This window comes from Leucopleurus acutus (assembly GCF_964270905.1).
Source record: "Leucopleurus acutus genome assembly, chromosome: 17".
Lineage (NCBI taxonomy): Eukaryota > Metazoa > Chordata > Mammalia > Artiodactyla > Delphinidae > Leucopleurus > Leucopleurus acutus.
Window position 1 is genome coordinate 49,943,600 of NC_139159.1, and position 18,754 is coordinate 49,962,353.

The following is an 18,754-nucleotide window of genomic DNA, read 5'->3' on the forward strand; positions in this document are numbered from 1 at the left end:
TTACAGTCACGCACATCCTGGCTACAAAAAGGAAACTGGTTTTTTTTGTTTATTTGTTTGTTTTTTGCGGTACGCGGGCCCCCCACCGCTGCGGCCTCTCCCGCCGCGGGGCACAGGCTCCGGACGCACAGGCCCAGCGGCCACGGCCCACGGGCCCAGCCGTTCCGCGGTACGCGGGACCCTCCTGGACCGGGGCACGAACCGGTGTGCCCCGCATCGGCAGGCAGACTCTCAACCACTGCGCCACCAGGGAAGCCCGGAAACTGTTTTGCTGAATCAACTGCAGCATGTAATGTGTCCATTCACCTGAATTTATACCTCATCTTTGTCCCTCCTTTACTAGCTAATGATGACTTTCAGCAAAATTTTTGCTCACTCCATGTCTCGTTTCTTTAATAGGTAAAACACAATAATTTCATATCATGTTTTACCACTTACCAGTTACTTTCCATACATTATCTCACATGAATTTTTTTTAAAGTTCTTAGAATATGGCAAAGAAATTTTATTCATATTTTACAGACTACCCAAGATCTCTGTATACTCAGGTCACCATCAGCCTACCTCAGAGAATGTAAATATTTTTTTAAAAGGATAATAAACTGTAGCTCGAATGAATGAATGAATGAATACACTCTAAATGAATGAATGAATGAATACACTCTAAGATCTCTTCCATGAGAATTTTTGTTGAAAAACTTTCAAGTCGTTAGAGGTAACAGTGACTTCATATTCTATTTATATAAGTCCTGTTTCAAAATATATTGATACTGAGTTCAATAGTAGGACCACTAGATTGAAGACCTCCGGTTATGATAAAATGCTATATTTCTAAAAATATGCGTAATATTCCTGCCTGAAGTTTAATTTCAAGGCTACAGGCTCAAGACCTCACCTAGACCTGTGAGCAATACCTGGTGCTTTCCCACTTTAAGAATATGCTGTCTTGGGTCACAAAGAACTTTCAGTACTAGCATGATGCCACACAGTCCTGTGTCCCAGAACTTGCTCATGGTGTCCCCAAGGCCACTGACACAAGCTGACCAGGTCCCACCACAGGCAACTTTCTTCCTCTCCTTCCTACCTGCCAGGGCTGCCTGACAGGCTGATTCTGCTCAGAGCTCGCCGCCCACACATGGCTTAGGGGGAGGCCGATCGTGCTGCTCCCCAGAGCTGCCCTGCACTGTTCCACGCAGAGTCCTGCTGAGTCACCACCTTCTCCTCCCAGCTGCCGCCATCAGACCACATGGCTTCTTTCTCATTTCAGCCCGAAAGAGAAGAGTACCTTATGCAAACTAGGCGCGAGCACAAAAACGCAACCCCCTTCCTCCCTCACACCAAAAAGCACGTCCTTATATGACGTAGGGATTAACCAACACAGCGTGTTATAATTGCACCCACCTGAAAAAGAGACGGAAGGAGAAACCAGGTTTGGGGTTGGTTCACTGCTGAAAGAGCTGACCCTCAGCTGGACCTGTTCAATACCGCTCCAAGAGAAGCACCAAGTGTGTGTGTTGGAAGAGATCATAACTTTCAGCTCTTTTGCTATAATGCTGATAGCTCCCATTATAGTCATATGTAATAATGTTAGTAACATTGACATCATATGCTATGTTAATTCCTGTATGTACATTCTGTACATAATAGAATGCATGTAAAGCCTTTAACATAGTGCCTGTCACAAATAAGTGTTCAATGAATGACAGATATAGAAGTAGTGGTAGTATATTATGTTATTATATTGCATAATATATTATTATTGCAGTACTAGTAGTAGTATCTTACTTATCCCACCCCCAAATCTTTGCTGAGCTTTTGCTTATCCATCGGTCATCCCTTCAGGAAACATCTACTGAGCATGTTCTACATACGGAGCACTGTATTAGGCCCTGGGGGCACAGAAGGATAGGCCCATGCTCTTTCAGGCATGGGTTCCAATCTAGCTTAACCACTATCTTTCTGGGTGGTGTTGGGCATGCTCCTTAAGCTTTCTGAGATTAAGTTTATTCAACTGTTAAATGAGTACAATAATTTCTGTGTCATAGGATTCTTGATGGGATTAGAAGCACATGCAAAGGGCTTAGTCCAGCACATTACTCATACAAGGAGAAGCACTTAATATAATCTTAGCATCATTTAATATGGAATTTTTATATGTCACTCTTAAAAAAGAATCCTGGGATTTCCCTGGTGGTCCAGTGGTTAAGAGTCTGTGCTCCCAAGGCAAGGGGCCTGGGTTCAATCCCTGGTCAGGGAACTAGATCCCGCATGCCACAACTAAAAAGATCCTGCATACCACAACTAAGACCCGGCACAGCCAAATAAATAAATAAATATATATATATATAAATTTAAAAAAAAGAACCCTAGGAGAGAATTCCTTTTCAAGGTCACGCAGGGATCACTAGTAGAACCTGGGACTCAAACCCTAGTCTACCTGCAGGCCACATAATGAGCCAATGCGATTCTGATTTTGAAATCAGGATTTTCTCTTAGACACCCTGGTATATCTAGATTCCACATGTCTCCTGGACACATGAAGCATCGATATACATGGAAAGGAGATTTTTAAAAATAGAGGAATCTAACTCAAGCATAAATTCAAATTTTTTAGAAATCTTCAGACACCTGATATGACATGAAGTTAAATACAACGGCATCCCTGTTCTGTGATTTTTCTGATGAAAAAGGAAGAAATGTGAAGCTGTACAGCCAAACAAACCTCAAAAACCCTCCGGAAAAGAAATTTTTCTCTTTGTTGATTACCATACGGACCTAACAGTTTTGGAAACTTTGAACAGAATCGGTTTGCAAGGAGGCAGCCCTTGCTCCTACCCCTTCCTCCCTACACACTTAACTGTAGCTTATATTCTGAGAACTTTAAAGTCTTCAAATCTGAATGATTTGCAGGCCCAGTGAAAACTAAAATCAAAACTGATTTGGGGAAAAACAGTAATTTTCTGACCTCTTTGTACTCACTCTTCAGAGCATTTTTTATGCTTGTTTATTTTGGTAATGTCCCTTGGTTATGTGTTTTTCTTGCTTCGGTTTCATATAAGAAATGTTCCATCTGTGTATTCATTTTCTGGATTTATTCCCCAGAATTTTAAGTAAAAGATAGCTTAGAGCAGTGTTTCTCAAACACCTTTTCTCTTCAATCCATAGTAAGAAATATATTTTACATTTTAACCCAAATACACATGTATTTACAAATATCTAAAAGTTTCATGAACTAATATCCATACCATGAGGTATGCACTATGATTTTTTTATTCTATTCTATCTTGTGTATAAAAAATTGAATTACAGGTCCAGGAGGAGTGGGGGAGAGATGAATAGGCGGAGCACAGGACATTTCTAGGGCAGCAAGGATATTCTGTATGATATGGTAATGATGGACACATGACAGTATGCATCTGTCAAAACCCATAGAGTATCACGAACAGCGAACCCTAACAGAAACAATGGACTTTAGTTAATAATCGTGTATCAATATCAGCTCATCAATTAAAAATGTCCCTTCTGTGCAATTTTTGTGTTAACCTAAAACTGCTCTAAAAAATGAAATCTATTAAAAAATATCTTAAAAATAAAGATAAAAGTTGGTTGCAATTTATAAAATTAATTTTACTACCTGCTGGTGGCTTCTTCTCCACAATTTAAAAACTTGTGACCTGTAGGAAGTGCCCTGGCCTTTTAACCAGCTCTGTTGCTCCATGGAGGCTGGCCTTAGACAAGCCGCATGATATTGTGTCAACTTTCCCATCTGAGAAATGGGGTTTTTTGATCAGAAAAATGCCAAGATCCTTTCCAGCCCCCAAATGTAAGTATTAATTCTAAGAATCTTAGAAAGAAAGAGAAATCATTGTAAATTACATATACATTATTTAGGTCAACGCCGTTTTTATAGGCATCTCATGGGCACTGTTATTTTGTCTATCTTAAATAAATAAATAAATAAAAAGTAATGGTTCCCAAACAAACTATATAATTGCATTTTTCTCTGGGTTCCTGATTCAAGATCCTTGTGGGAGAAGCAAATAAAGAGCATTTAGAAAAGATGCAAATGGCACTTCTAGTGTGGGTATTTGTCTTCCCTTCTTCCATGGCCTGGCTAGAGTTCACCTGAACTCGGTTCTCATTGTTTGCCCCACTCAGTGTTTGCTGGGAGCCTACCGTAGCCAGGCCCTGTGCTGGGGGTGAGTGCAGTGCTGTCCCACCTCTTGTAGCTTGGGTCAGGAAATGGAAATCAGACTACTTCACTCCAGATCTTTCTTGCTTTCCCTACCCCAGGACCACTATGGAGAAGACAGCAATCTGGGAAGGATGCACGTAAGCTCTGGCTCAGGCTGACCTGGGGTGAATCTCAGTGCTCAGTGCTGCTTCTCAACAGCTGTTGAACCTCAGGTAAGTTATCTGACCACTCCCCTCAGTGTTCTCAAGTGAAAATGGGGTAATAATATCCCACCTCATAGGACTTTCCGAGGATGAAAGAGGGAATGGAGCTGTCATCTTGGTCCTACACAGTACTGCAAAGCAGATGAAGGTGCCCTTGGAACACCCTTCCCATTTTTCATATTTGCTCTGCCCCCTCTCTACCTCACCCCTACTTTCTGCAACCAACAATGTTATAGACGCTTCCCAAACACGTAGTGCTTCCTCTCACCCATTCAATTTTTTTGCCTTATTTTCTAAGAAAGGATGACCCTAAGCAAGTTGTGGAACAAATCACCTGTGTGTTTCCCCCCCATGACAAGAAGTTCCTGTAGGGGAACCCAACTGGCATTGAACTTCAGAGGCAGCCTAGAGAAGGAAAAGTCCATCACAGTAAGAGGGCAACACTCTGGGAGGTGCAGTTTCAGTCTTCCCGCTCCGTTTTAGTGGGACTGCTTTTAGGTTGATTGCACAGCAAATAATAACAATAGCATCTAGGTTATTTAATGAAAGTCTATAATTTGCTGGGCATGTGCTAAACAGTTTGCATAAATATCTCCAGGCCTCACAACCACCATGAAAGGCTGGGTTTTCCTTGGTGTCCCTTGAGCCTCTCCATGAAGCAGCAACATGAGCTTGAATTCTAGGTCTATTTCCCTGAGATCAGGGAAGCCCAACCTGACAGTGGGGTGTGGGGATGGAGGAGGGGAAGGAGAGATTGCTTTAATAACAATCACAGAAATCCCTGAAGAATAGTTACCAGGGTTTCCCTGGTGGCGCAGTGGTTGAGAGTCCGCCTGACGATGCGGACGGTCCGGGAGGATCCCGCATGCTGTGGAGCGGCTGGGCCCGTGAGCCATGGCCGCTGAGCCTGTGCGTCCGGAGCCTGTGCTCCGAAACGGGAGAGGCCACACAGTGAGAGGCCCGCGTACCGCAAAAAAAAAAAAAAAAAAAAAAAGAATAGTTACCAGGGTGAGGGTACCAGCCAAGGGAACACCCTGGAAAGAGCAGCCCCAGCAGGGAGGGGGCCGCCCTTACTGGTGATTGAAGTCCAGCAATCCCACTGATTGGAGGTGGTGAGCCAAGCCCGTGTCGGGCCTCGCTGACGCATGGCTGGGCTGAAGAAAGAACTCATTGAATTGTTCATGGAAAAGAGTGGTGCCTGAGAGGCCAGAGCTGGAGAATGAGGCCGCCTCAAGCACAGGGCTTGGCAGGACACCAGGGTGAAAGGTACAGCGAAGGACTCCCAAAATCAGTTCTTGGAGCAGGGTTTTGCGTCACAAGCTGGCCACTGAGGGGAAAGATGGGCACTCGCAGGTTTTGCCTGTGTGTTGAGGTTCACCGCTGACATCAGATGTGTCTGAGCTGTGGCTCCACCTTCGCGTGAAAGGGGAGACCTGGACCTGCCTGAGCAGGAGGCGCCTGAAGCTAGACAAGTCAGGCTATGCCCTGGGGCTTTGTCAGCGGGGCCCTGGCTTCCTGCTTCCTAGAAGCTACCTGCACGGTCAGGAGCGAGAGGCCTTGGTGGCCAGATAACTTGGGTCTAATTCTGACCTGCCAGCTGAACGAACAAGGCCACGATGATAAAACATTATTTACTGTGTGCAAACACTGCCCTAAGCACTTTGTGTCTCCTACCTCACTTACTCTTCTTTTTTTTTAAAATAAAATTTATTTATTTCGTTTTGGCTGCTTTGGTTCTTTGTTGCTGCACGCGGGTTTTCTCTAGTTGCGGGGAGCAGGGGCTACTCTTTGTTGTGGTGCGCAGGCTTCTCATTGCAGTGGCTTCTCTTGTTGCGGAGCACGGGCTCTAGGTGCTCAGGCTTCAGTAGTCGTGGCTCGCAGGCTCTAGAGTGCAGGCTCAGCAGTTGTGGCACACGGGCTCAGTAGTTGTGGTGTGCAGGCTCAGTAGTTGTGGTGCACGGGCTTAGTTGCTCCACAGCATGTGGGAATCTTCCCAGACCAGGGCTTGAACCTGTGTCCCCTGCATTGGCAGGCAGATTCTTAACCACTGTGCCGCCAGGGAAGCCCCCCTCACTTACTCTTCGAAGCAACTCTGGGTACTATTATTATCCCTCTTCTGCAGATGAGGAGACTGAGGCAAGGGATAGGTAGGTAGTTTGCCCAAGGCCACACTGCCAGGTACTGATGGAGTCAGGATTTGAACCTGGCTGTGTGACTCTAGGAACAGAGTGTTGGGCCGCTTTCTTACCCTGCCTCTGATTCTCCAGAATTGTAAAATGGGCTAAACAGAATGCTTCCTTCCTAGTGTGTGGTGATAGTCAAGTGGGATAACCCGGATAGCAGCGTGGGCACAGTGCCTGCATGCAAAACAGTGTGAGCTGCTGTTGGTGTGATTTATCATAGCCCTCTGCGGCCTTGCTACTCTTTCTGTTTCTTCTCAGATAACTTTTGTTTTTGCGGTACGCAGGCCTCTCACTGGTGTGGCCTCTCCCGTTGCGGAGCACAGCCTCCGGACGCGCAGGCTCAGCGGCCATGGCTCACGGGCCCAGCCGCTCCGCGGCATGTGGGATCTTCCCGGACCGGGGCACGAACCCGTGTCCCCTGCATCGGCAGGCGGACTCCCAACCACTGCGCCACCAGGGAAGCCCTCAGATAATTTTTTGATTAAGCTTCATGAGCATTTCAGCCTCTTGGGTTGGGACACAGTATCTATTTGACATGCGTGGAGGGGCTGGGCAGCAAAGTTTAAAAACCCTGTGGTGTAAGTGGGGATTCTGTGCTTACCTGAACAGTATTCCAAGAATCCTTCAAGGATGGAAGTTCAAGTTTAGTCCTCTGAGCAAAGAGTTTAGAGAGGTTCTTCTCTGCCTTTGTTTAACTGTGAAAAAAAAAAAAATTCTCCATAGTAATAACAACAAACCTCCTGGTTTGGTTTTGTTTTTTGTGGCTCCCAGCACTCACAGAAAAAGAAAACAGATAAATTAAAACCACTTATGTCCAAGGTTCCCATAGGTAAGGGAAGGAAAGCTTTCTCCTTCTTGGGTAGGGGCAGATACGTGGAGGCGAGGGAGGGGTTTCACACCATTCTGGTGCCTCTCCTCCAATGCCAAAGCTGAGGCAGAATGAGTGACTCAGGAGAAGCCCCAGGGAAATTCTAGGTCTTGCTTCCCTGCATGCCAAGGGGATTCTTGAGTCTCCCCTCAAGGCAGGGAGCCCCTCAGATGCAGCCCAGCCCCTCTATGGAGAGAAGTTTCTACTCACCCACCTCGTAAAGAAGGTACCTGTCGATGAAAAATTAATCAGTCGATCTAAGAAAGAAATGGAAAACTTTATTGGAGCCAAATTTGAGGATTATAATGCGGGAAGAGCACATCAGAAAACTCTGAGAACTGTTCCGCCAGTTAGAAGTCAAGGCACAGTTATATACGTTTTTTGAGACAGAGGGCTGTACATAAATGACGTATTATTGACGGTTTACATAATCCAGATCTAAGGGTCACGTCATCGTGGTGGGTCATGTGACCCCTTATAAGATCAAGAAAGAATGTTATCTTTTAAGGAGTTGTCTTGTTGTTGCTCTTTATGGCTGAGTAGGTATTGCTGCTCACGGGGGAGGTCTGGTTGAAGTATAATGCAGATACACAATGCACAGTGAGGGGAGAGGGGAGGCCAAAGGGCAGAGATGAATTTTTTTTTTTTTGCCTCACCGCGTGGCATGCGGGATCGCAGTTCCCCCACCAGGGATTGAACCCGTGGCCCCTGCAGTGGACTCGCACAGTCCTATCCACTGGACCGACAGGAAATTCCCCAGAGAAGAATTTTTATGTTTAGATTTTTCTTGTCTTGCCTTAAAATATAAATTTTATTTCACATGCCTAAGGACTTGTGGATGGGGAGATTCTGGATTCGTTTTTTTGTTCCTTTTCCAGTTCTCTTGGGCTCAGCTGTGTGCTGCCTGGTCATTAGGGACCTGCCAGCCCAGGGCCCTTGTATACTCATGCTTATCCATAGTTTTTTAACTGCTCCAGTCCTGATGTCAGCACTCTAGGTCACTCCAGGTCCTGCTGGACCACTGTGGGAGGGACAGAGCAGAGAGGCCTGGGTCAAATGGGCTGCTTCTGAGATTGCCCCAAGAGACCTGCAGAGAGCTGGTGGGCTTGAGGATTAAAGACCTGAAAAGAGTCATAAGCCAGTGGCTCAGATTTCTCTTGCTGTTCCCATAGAGAGGCATTGGCTGATAGAAAATACCATGCAAAATTTGAAGCTGTGGCAATGTTTGTATGTCCAACCATCTTTACTTCCATATCCGATCTCTGCAATTGCCTGATAGGGATGATTTGCCAGCCTCCAAAACTGTCTGTGGAGGGGAGCAAAGGAGAAGGCTCTAAGGAAAGATGAGGGAAAGGGAAAGAGGGGAAACCAATATCAAGGACTCTCTTAGGAGATTTTTCAGGGAAGGTTAACCGGAAGCAAAAAAAAAAAAAAGAAAAGTCACAAGTTTTGATTTAGAGGATATAATACATCTGTGTATATAATTACAGCCCCACTTAGAAATGCTACAGGGAATTTTCCTTTTCCTCTGCCTCCTCCCATGCAACAGAAGGCTCCAGTTTGGATTTCACACAGGAAGTGTGATGTAGTGCACACCAACTTTCAGGAAACCGGGAAGCCAGAGCTTGATACTTCCTGGTGGGAAGGACCTCTGGGGGCTCTTGGGCCCCAAGGGCAGTAGCCCCAGGGGACTCCAGGAAGAATGATCTGGTTCACCTGTAACAAGTGGAGAGTGGCCAGTTCTGAAAGCTTGCTTTCGGAAAAGAAAAGCTGGATTTGGCTGAGCGATAAGCGTGGGCACCTCTGACCCTTTTGTGCTTGGCAAAAAGGGAGGAGGTTGACCTCAAAGAGATACAGACTGTTTTCCTTTGGGCTAGAGGACCCAAGCTCTATTTTGTTTCTGCCTGGAAGACAAGTAGAGCTCATTCCAGTGATGTCAAAGGTCACCAAATACCAGCATCCCTCGTCAGAGTAGCCGTGCTCAGTGTGGGCCAAAGACACCTGCGTTGGTGGTGGTGGATTTTGTTTTGTTTTGTCCTGCAAGAGTGGGTACAACAGTCAGTTAAGGTCTGGTTACCCTGGTGCCAAAAAACAGATCCTAGTACCTCCGGCTTCTGGCTCAGTTGTCCCCAGCCCTCGCAAGTAATCCAGCTGGAACGTGGAGAACAGAAAGGGACCGGATCCGCCCCTTCCTGTGGGTGGGTTCCTTTAGAGTTCTTGCCCAGGTCAGCGCACTTCCGCTGCCAGAAACAGAGCCCAGTGTTTGGGGCGCCAACTCAAATTACTTCACAAGACAGCAGCAATTAGTTGCCTGGGGCCAATGGCTCCCCACAATCTGCATTGCTGAAGTAGTCTGTCACAAACTGATTTGTAATTCCAAATGTACCTGTGCCCCACCCAGTTGTCAACACCTTAGTAATTACCCTAATCCTAAAACCTGGTGCCTGGCAGAAAGGAAGGAGGAGGAGTGGGGATTCAAAAGAGCAGCTGCAGGGCTTCCCTGGTGGCGCAGTGGTTGAGAGTCCGCCTGCCGATGCAGGGGACGCGGGTGCGTGCCTCGGTCCGGGGAGATCCCACATGCCGCGGAGCGGCTGGGCCCGTGAGCCATGGCCACTGATCCTGCGCGTCTGGAGCCTGTGCTCTGCAACGGGAGAGGCCACAACAGTGAGAGGCCCGCGTACCGCAAAACAACAACAACAAAACAGGACCTAGATGTGCCATCCAAGGCCTGCTAAGAAGAGCTCGCATTTATCCAGCACTCACTCTGCCAGGTATGCACTAAACACTTCTTTATTTCCTGTAAACCTCACCACAGTGCTGGAAGGTGCCGGTGATTCCCATTTTGCTGATGGGGAAACTAAGGCTCTGAGAAATGGAGTCGTTTGCCACGTGGCCAGTAGGAACTCACATGGCCAGTAGGAACTGAAAGCAACTTTGAACTCTCACCTGATTCTCAAGCCCTGAGCTTTGCAGCATCAGGGTGTACTGCTGCTTCAGGCCGATAGATTTAACAAGGGTGGGTGCCAGGAGATGCCAGTTGAGCCAGGAAGGCAGTCATTGCCAAAGTGTCAAAACCAGAAGGGGTCTGAGACCTGAGAAGTGGCAGTCCAGTAGCTGGAAAGCACGGGGCCAAGCGGAGGTGTTCCTGGGACACCAAGTGGAGGCAAGAAGAGCAGACCCTGTGCGCCTGTTGAGGAGCATAAAGGCAGCACCCTTGGCCACTGCCTTATGCTAACCCAGTTTGGAAGTGGCAGAGGTGTGGAGAGCCAGGGAAGAGTTTCTGAATTTGTGTTAATGTCATCTCCCAGCTAAAGGCTGGTGGAAACCATGAAGTTGATGTTGCTTAAGTCATATGCAAATATAAATTGGTCTTCTTCCAAGATGTTTTGAATGGAATGAATGCCCCATCCGGGGGTACCTCCCAATACCTAGCACCTAAAGAGCCCCTGTGAGGCTTCTCTATCCTTCCTAACCTCGGCTTCCTCCCTGTACCCAGCTGTGCAGGTGTCTCCCTGGAATAGTGAGGGCCAACCTCTCCACTGAGTGCCAGCACTGAGGCGTGGCCCCGCGCTATCTTCTCCCTCACCGCACAGCCAGACATGCTGCTTGGTGGATCTGGGGTCACCCTCTCCATCTGTCTCTCTTTGATAGTTCCATTTTTCTTCCATTACTGTGCATTTAGTGGTTGATGAATTCAGAGCATCACATACGTTTTTAAGAGACTGCTTACTATACACCAGACACTGTTCTAAGTCCTGTACGTGTATTGACTCTTTTTATCCTCATAAAAGAACATGAAGTGATTAGTACCCTAATCTCATTTTACAGATAATAACACTTGGGGTCCAGAGAGGTTAAGCTACTTGCCCACGTTACACAGCTGATGAATAGCAGAGCCCAGGTAAGAGTCTAGGCCGCCTGAGCCCATACCCACACTCTTAGCTGCTCTGCCATAGTGATTCTGGGCTGAGTCAGGGTATCCATTCAAATATCTCTTCCCGGGCATGCCAGACCTATTCGTGGCTGGGTTGCTGCTGCCATAACTGGCTCTGGGCTAGAACACTGAAATTATATCAAGTTCCCAGGTGAGGACGATGTTATTGTCGGTGGTCAAGGAAAATGTCACAGTGTTGTGCATGCTCTGCAGAGGGTGGCGTTGAGTGATTCACCTTCCCTGGGACACCCTCTTCTCTCGCTTTGGACCTGGGCACTGTGACTCAGTTTCTAATGTCATCGGTGGTGAGTCCCGGACCCCTTTGGCAGCATCATCACCTATACGTAGAACATGCAGTCAGCCATCCGGGACAGGTGCAGAGCAGAAATTCACAGGAGGAACAACATTTAGTGTCACTCACAGGAAAGTGCCAATTCCAGAGCTTAAGAGGAACGTTGGAGGGAGTGAAGATAATAATAACTAATGCTTATTAAGCCCTCACAATGTGCCATCCCTGGTCTAAGCACATTCCAGGAACTTTGTCATTTAATCCTCACCTTGGCCCTCTGATGTAGATCCTATTATTATCCCCCTTTGGCAGATGAAAAAAATGAGGCACAGAGATGTGATTTCCCAAGATCACAGGGCTCGTAAACGGAGGATCCAGGATTCGAATGCAGCCAGTTTCTTCAAAAACTGAGCTCAAACATGCCGCTACTGGGAATTCCCTGGCATTTCAGTGGTTATGACTTGGCACTTTCACTGCCATGACCTGGGGTTCAATCCCTGGTCGGGGGAACTAAGATTCTGCAATCCACACAGTGCAGCCAAAAAAAAAAAAAATGATACTACACCTGACACCTGAGCCCTTGTTCTTAACTGCAACTCTATTTGGGAGAGACAGGGACTTTCAGCTGTCTCATTACCAGCTCCATTGTCAGCCTTGAATGAATGAGGCCCCAGAAGCAAAGTGAAAAGAAAGCTTGGCCTAAAATAACTGCATGACTCCTGACTGGGGAACAAGGTGGGGAGGTGAGGCAGGGGAGGGGGGTGCCTCCAGGTGGCAAATTCAGTAAGGGATGTTTCTGACTAGGCTCTAGAAGGAGTCAGAAGAGACTTCCCAGTCAACATCCATGGCAGCAGGGGGCACAGGGAGGGAGAACCCAGGTTGTTCCCTTGACCCTCTGAGTTCCTAAAACAAGACTCCAGCTCTGGTCATCCTTCCCCTCCCACCCTGGCCTTGCTGAGCTCTCATTCTTGCCACCTGTTGCTGTTGGTTGCTTGCCCCCATTTCTGAGGTGCTGACAGGAGGGAAATGTATTGCCCGGCTGGTAACAGAGCTTTCATTTTAGCATTGGAAAGCCTGGGCATCACCACTTTGATGGCTACTAAGTATAACATTACTACTTTCTTTTGGATGAAATCTTAAAATTTTGCAAAGATATTTGCAAATCATTTATCTGAAAGGAATTAATATCCAGAATGTATAAGGGACTCCTACAACTCAACAAGAAAAAAATAAACACCCAATTAAAAAAATGAGCAAAGGATTTGAATAGATATTTCTTCAAAAAAGATATGCAAGGAGCCAATGAGCACATGAAAAGGTGCTCAGCATCACTCGTCATTAGGGAAATGCAAATCAAAACTACCAAACCCATTAGGATGGCTATAACCAAAAAAAAAAAAAAAAAAGGAAATAACAAGCCTTGGCAAGGATATAAAGAAAGAACACTTGGGCTTCCCTGGTGGCGCAGTGGTTGAGAGTCCGCCTGCCAATGCAGGGGACATGGGTTCGTGTCCCGGTCCGGGAAGATCCCACATGCTGCAGAGTGGCTGGGCCCGTGAGCCATGGCCACTGAGCCTGCGCGTCCAGAGCCTGTGCTCCGCAACAGGAGAGGCCATAACAGTGAGAGGCCCGTGTACCACAAAAAAAAAAAAAAAAGAAAGAAAGAAAGAAAGAAAGAACCCTGTGCATTGTTTGTGGGAATGTAAACTGGTGCAGCTGCTGTGGAAAATAGTTTGGCAGCTCCTCAAAAAGGTAAACATAGAATTACCATATTGTACAGCAATTGCACTTCTAGGTATATACCCCAAAGAATTGACAGCAAGGACTCAAATACTTGTACACCATTTTCATAGCAGCATTATTCACAATAGCTAAAACGTGGAAACAATGTCTATCAATGCATGAATGGATGAACAAATTGTGGTATACCCATATGATGGAATATTATTCAGCCATAAAAAGGAATGAAGTTCTGACACATGCTAAAACATGGATGAACATTGGAAACATTATGCTAAGTGAAATAAGTCAAACACAAAAGGACAAATATTATATGATTCTACCTGTATGAGGTACCTAGCATCGGCCAATTCATAGAGACAGAAAGTAGAATGAAGGTTATTGGGAGCTGGAGGGGGAGATGAATGGAAAGTTCAATGAGGACAGAGTTTCTGTTTGGGGTGATGAACAAGTTCTGGAAATGGATAGTGGTTACACAACATTGCAAATGTACTTAACGCCATTGAACTATACCGTTTAAATGGTTAAAATGATAAATTTTGTTATGTATATTTTAGTACCATTTTAAAAAATCACCAAAAAAAAAGTATATAAAAAGTTCTGTGGGGTTTCATCTCAGCAGTTTATAATTCCATTGACAGTCACCATAACTACGCTACAGAGAGGAGTACCATGTGAGAACCACACTTGGCTCTCCAAGCTGGAACTGAAAACACCACTAGTCTACTCCTTGGAGTTCCCCCAAAGTGAATCTGTCCACACATGGTTGCTTTTGGACCCTACCTGTTGCTACAGTATCACTGTGCTGTTACTAAGGAATGAGACATGTCATGACTTTCAGAGCATTCACACAGTACATAAAACCACTCTGTTCCTTGATATAAGGCCACATCTCCTTCAATACTTAAGCATTAAAAAAAAAGTGAGCTAAGGATTTATTTGGTTAGAGTTTAAACTCCAATCATTGTTTAGTCAGGGACGGAGCCAATTACAGTGTTTAAGCTTCATCATTTAGACAGGGACAGAGCCAACTTTACAGAATTCTGGAAGGCAAGCTTAACCTCAGGGTACCTTAACAGTTCTTCTCTGTGGCCAATCCTGAGGATTTAATTCAGAACAAAATTTTCATCCATTTATAACCCCGGTTTCTTCCATCTACTGGAAATACAAAGAAGAATAAGGCATAACTCCTGCTCTCAGGAGGCTGAGAGTCTGATAAAAATGTAGAAATAATACAAATAGATTAAAGTAAATGTTAATAGCCATGTGTTCAATGTGTTCTGGGGTGACCGGGGTCAGGATTGGGGGCAAGAAGAGGGGCCATCATGGGTCACAGAGACAGGATGACATTTCAACCAAATCCTGATGGAAGAATGGAGTTGTCCAGGGCGACAAAACACAAAGAGGGACTTCAGGGGGAAGGGACGGCATATGGAAAGCCACAAAGCATGACATGATGGGCCATCCAGAAATCCACAAGCAGCCAGGTGTGGGTAGAGCAGGGTGAGTGCGAGAGTGGCAAGATCCTGCAAGAATATAGAAGGAATTTAGGTGTTATCATGTGCTCCATGGGCAACTGCGGGAGGACGTTAACCACGGAGGGCTCCTGGAGGGGCACAATCAGGTTTTCATTTCCGCAAAAAAATTTAAAGATTGGTGGTTGGATTTGAGGGATTAGAAGCTTGGCACAAGGAAGCCAGCTGGAAGGTTGTCAGAGAAACCAAGGTGAGAGATGAAGAAAGCCCAGACGCAAGGGCCATTTCAGAGGCAGCAGAGACAAGATAATAATTGTAGCTATTTTACTAGCTCGAGGTCCAAAATGAGGTCACCTCTCTTTTTGGCTCTGCAGAGCTGAAAGACAGCCGGTCCTCCCGCGCCCCCTTCTTGTGACAAAGCTGTGGGAACCCCAGACTTGCAATGGGAATGGGGTCTGTAGCTGCTTCCCCCCTCCTTTCTCTTCTCTAGGCATCCTTGCTCAGCCTCCCTACATTATCTGAAGACATCATTTTACTTTACTATTATTTTAATTTATTCTATTTTATTTTTTGACTTCAGTTTCACAGATGCTTCAGAATTCAAGACAGGATAGGAAGACAGTGAAGAGTGTTCCTCTCACTTCTCTCCCATCTGCTCAATTCCCACCCGGACCTGCAAAGGGTAACCACTGTTTCTAGTTTCTTATGTATCCTTCCAGAGATATTTAAAAATGTGCATTCAAGCAAATATGATGATACATTCTTCCCTTCCTCCTTTTATTTCCTTTTCTTTTTGGGGTTCCTTCTTAGAATACGTTTACAAAACCCCAGGGGAGCTCATTGGGTCTTAAGGAGTCAGTCCTGGTTACCATTATGTCTACTGATAAGCCCTTCTCCTCTGCAGTGGCTAAAGGTATAAGGGCCCCAAGCAGAAAGTCATCTAGTGGGGAGGCCTCATCTCCTCAGGAGGCTCCATCCATCCCTGGACCTACTGCAGTAACTGAGGCACGAATGCCAGCCAGCCACAGCAGTCTAGGCCAGACCCTGAACACAGTAGAAAATGAGGCATCGCTGAGGCTCCCAGTCTCAGGCTGAGGAGGGCGATGCCCTGTGTGATGCTTAGATGTGACCACTCCACAGCCAAGAGGACCCACACTCTTAGCCATTTTCCCTGGGCTCACCCATGGAGTCAAGTGGCTGGACCACAGGGCACCAGCTCTGGTACTGCTCCCAGAGTCAGCTGTCCAGAACAGAACCCCACTCTGACCCTGAGCCCCCTAGGGACACTTCTGTTCTTTCCCGCCAGCCAACCTCAGCCCATGTCCAGTTGGGATATTATATTAACTTTTATATTATAAAGAGAGGCCCTAGGTCTCACTGTTTCCTTCCAGAAAGTTCTTTGCAGGTTGCAAACATGAGTGCCTTTGGGAGGAGCATTGCATCACTTCACACACCAGAAGCAGCTCAGCCCCGAGGGCTTGGGGACACATACAGGTTTTTGATTTCAGTGCTTAGGGCTGAGTTCTTTTTGGTGGTTAAAGTGGATTGTAATAATAAAGGAGGAGGATTGAGTTTGGGGAGGGCCTGGGAGAGGAAATCAGCTCTGAATATATTGAGCTTATCCGTGTGACCTCTCAGCTTCCTATTATAAACATAAATCCTGATTTTAATGGAATCTCAAAGCTGCCTATCACTGAATTCCCTCGAGTCTGTACATACCACCCTTCATGATTAACTTTAAGCTTCTTCTGGATCTTAACTAATGAAAGTCATACTCTGAAATCTACACAGGATAGCTGTTTAAAAAAATATACCATGCGATACTCAGGGGATACAATTGATACACACCAAATATAATTATAATAGTGTTTAGTAGTTGAACAAGGATATTCGTATACCAATGAGAAGAGGAAGGCTGTATAGAGGATGAACTTACAACTGCCTAGAGGCTACGATCATGCCGTGCATATAATAGGCATTCGATAATTTTACTTTAGTAATAATAGCTAACACTTATGAGTACTCACCATGAGCCAGAAACTCATCTAATCAATTGACATGCCCAATCCCTATGAGGAAGGTATTTTTATTATTGTTTTTCTTATTGTCATTGTATTTTCCGTATTTTACAGATGAGAAAACTGAGGTCCATAGAGGTTAAGTAACTTGCTTTTTTTTTTAAAACTTAATTAATTAATTAATTTATTGGCTGCATTGGGTCTTCGTTGCTGCCCGCGGGCATTCTCTAGTTGCAGGGAGCAGGGGCTGCTCTTTGCTGCGGTGCGTGCAGCCCTCTTGTTGCGGTGGCCTCGTTTGTTGCAGAGCATGGGCTCTAGGCACGTGGGCTTCAGTAGTTGTGGCGCACGGGCTCAGTAGTTGTGGCTCGCGGGCTCTAGAGCACAGGCTCAGCAGTTGTGGTGCACGGGCTTAGTTGCTCCGCAGCATGTGGGATCTTCCCGGACCAGGGCTCGAACCCGTGTCCCTTGCACCAGCAGGTGGATTCCTAACCACTGCGCCATCAGGGAAGCCCCAAGTAACTTGCTTTTTAATCACAGTTACTCTAGTAGGATATCAATTTTGCTACTAACAAGGCCCAAAGTAACAATGACTTAGACAAGAGAGACATTTAATTCTCTCTCATGTCAGTCTCATCCTGAGCTGGCTGGGCCTGATAAGGTAGCTCAACCTTGTTGGGGACCAGGCCTCTTTCATGCTGCTCTGCCTTATCAGAGGGGGTACCCCATTCCTCCATGTCAAAGATGGAGCAAGGAGCAATGTTACTTCTGTATTTCAACAGAGGAAGAAAGTAAATGGAGGGGAAACCTGCCCCTTTTAAGGGGATGACTTGGAAGTTATGTTCACAGTCCATTGGCCAGAATGTGGTCACATAGCTATACCTTATTGCAAAGGACGCTAGGAAATGTAGTCTTCACCTTGGCCACATGTCCATTAAAAATTCAGGGAAGAAAGGGAGAATGGTTACTACAGGACAAATAGAGATCTCTACTGCCATCAGAAGTAGAAGTGGAGGGCTTCCCTGGTGGCGCAGTGGTTAAGAATCTGTCTGCCAATGCAGGGGACACGGGTTCAAGCCCTGGTCCGGGATAGATCCCACATGCCACGGAGCAACTAAGCCTGTGCACCTCAACTACTGAGCCTGCGCTCTAGAGCGTGCAAGCCACAACTACTGAGCCCACGTGCCACAACTACTGAAGCTCACATGCCTGGAGCCCGTGCTCCGCAACAAGAGAAGCCCCTGCTCGCCACAACTAGAGAAAGCCCGCGTGTAGCAATGAAGACCCAACACAGCCAAAGATAAATAAATAAAATAAATACATTTATTTAAAAAAATAAAAGAAGTGGGACTGAAACCCAACAGTTTGACTTCCAAGCCAGAACTCTTTTTTTTCCAGTAATAATGATCTTTTTAATTTTATTTTTTTGAATTTTTGAATTTTATTTAATTTAATTTTTTTATACAGCAGGTCCTTATTAGTCATTAGTTTTATACACATCAGTGTATACATGTCAATCCCAATCTCCCAGTTCATCCCACCACCACCACCACCCCTCCCCCCGCTTTCCCCGCTTGGTGTCCATACGTTTGTTCTCTACATCTCTGTCTCTATTTCTGCCCTGCAAACCGGTTCATCCAAGCCAGAACTCTTAACTATTACGTGCATCATACTCTTGTCTAAGAAGAATTAGATGAGGTCAGGAGTTGGTAGGGTCTTTCCGATCCTTGCCTACAATTTGAGGCTTTCTTTTAATATTCTATTTTGAGTGCATGCATGTGAGCACAGACTTATAGACACAGTATAAAGGTTTTAGATATAGCTGTCCATTGATGGGGACTCAGGTGAGGTC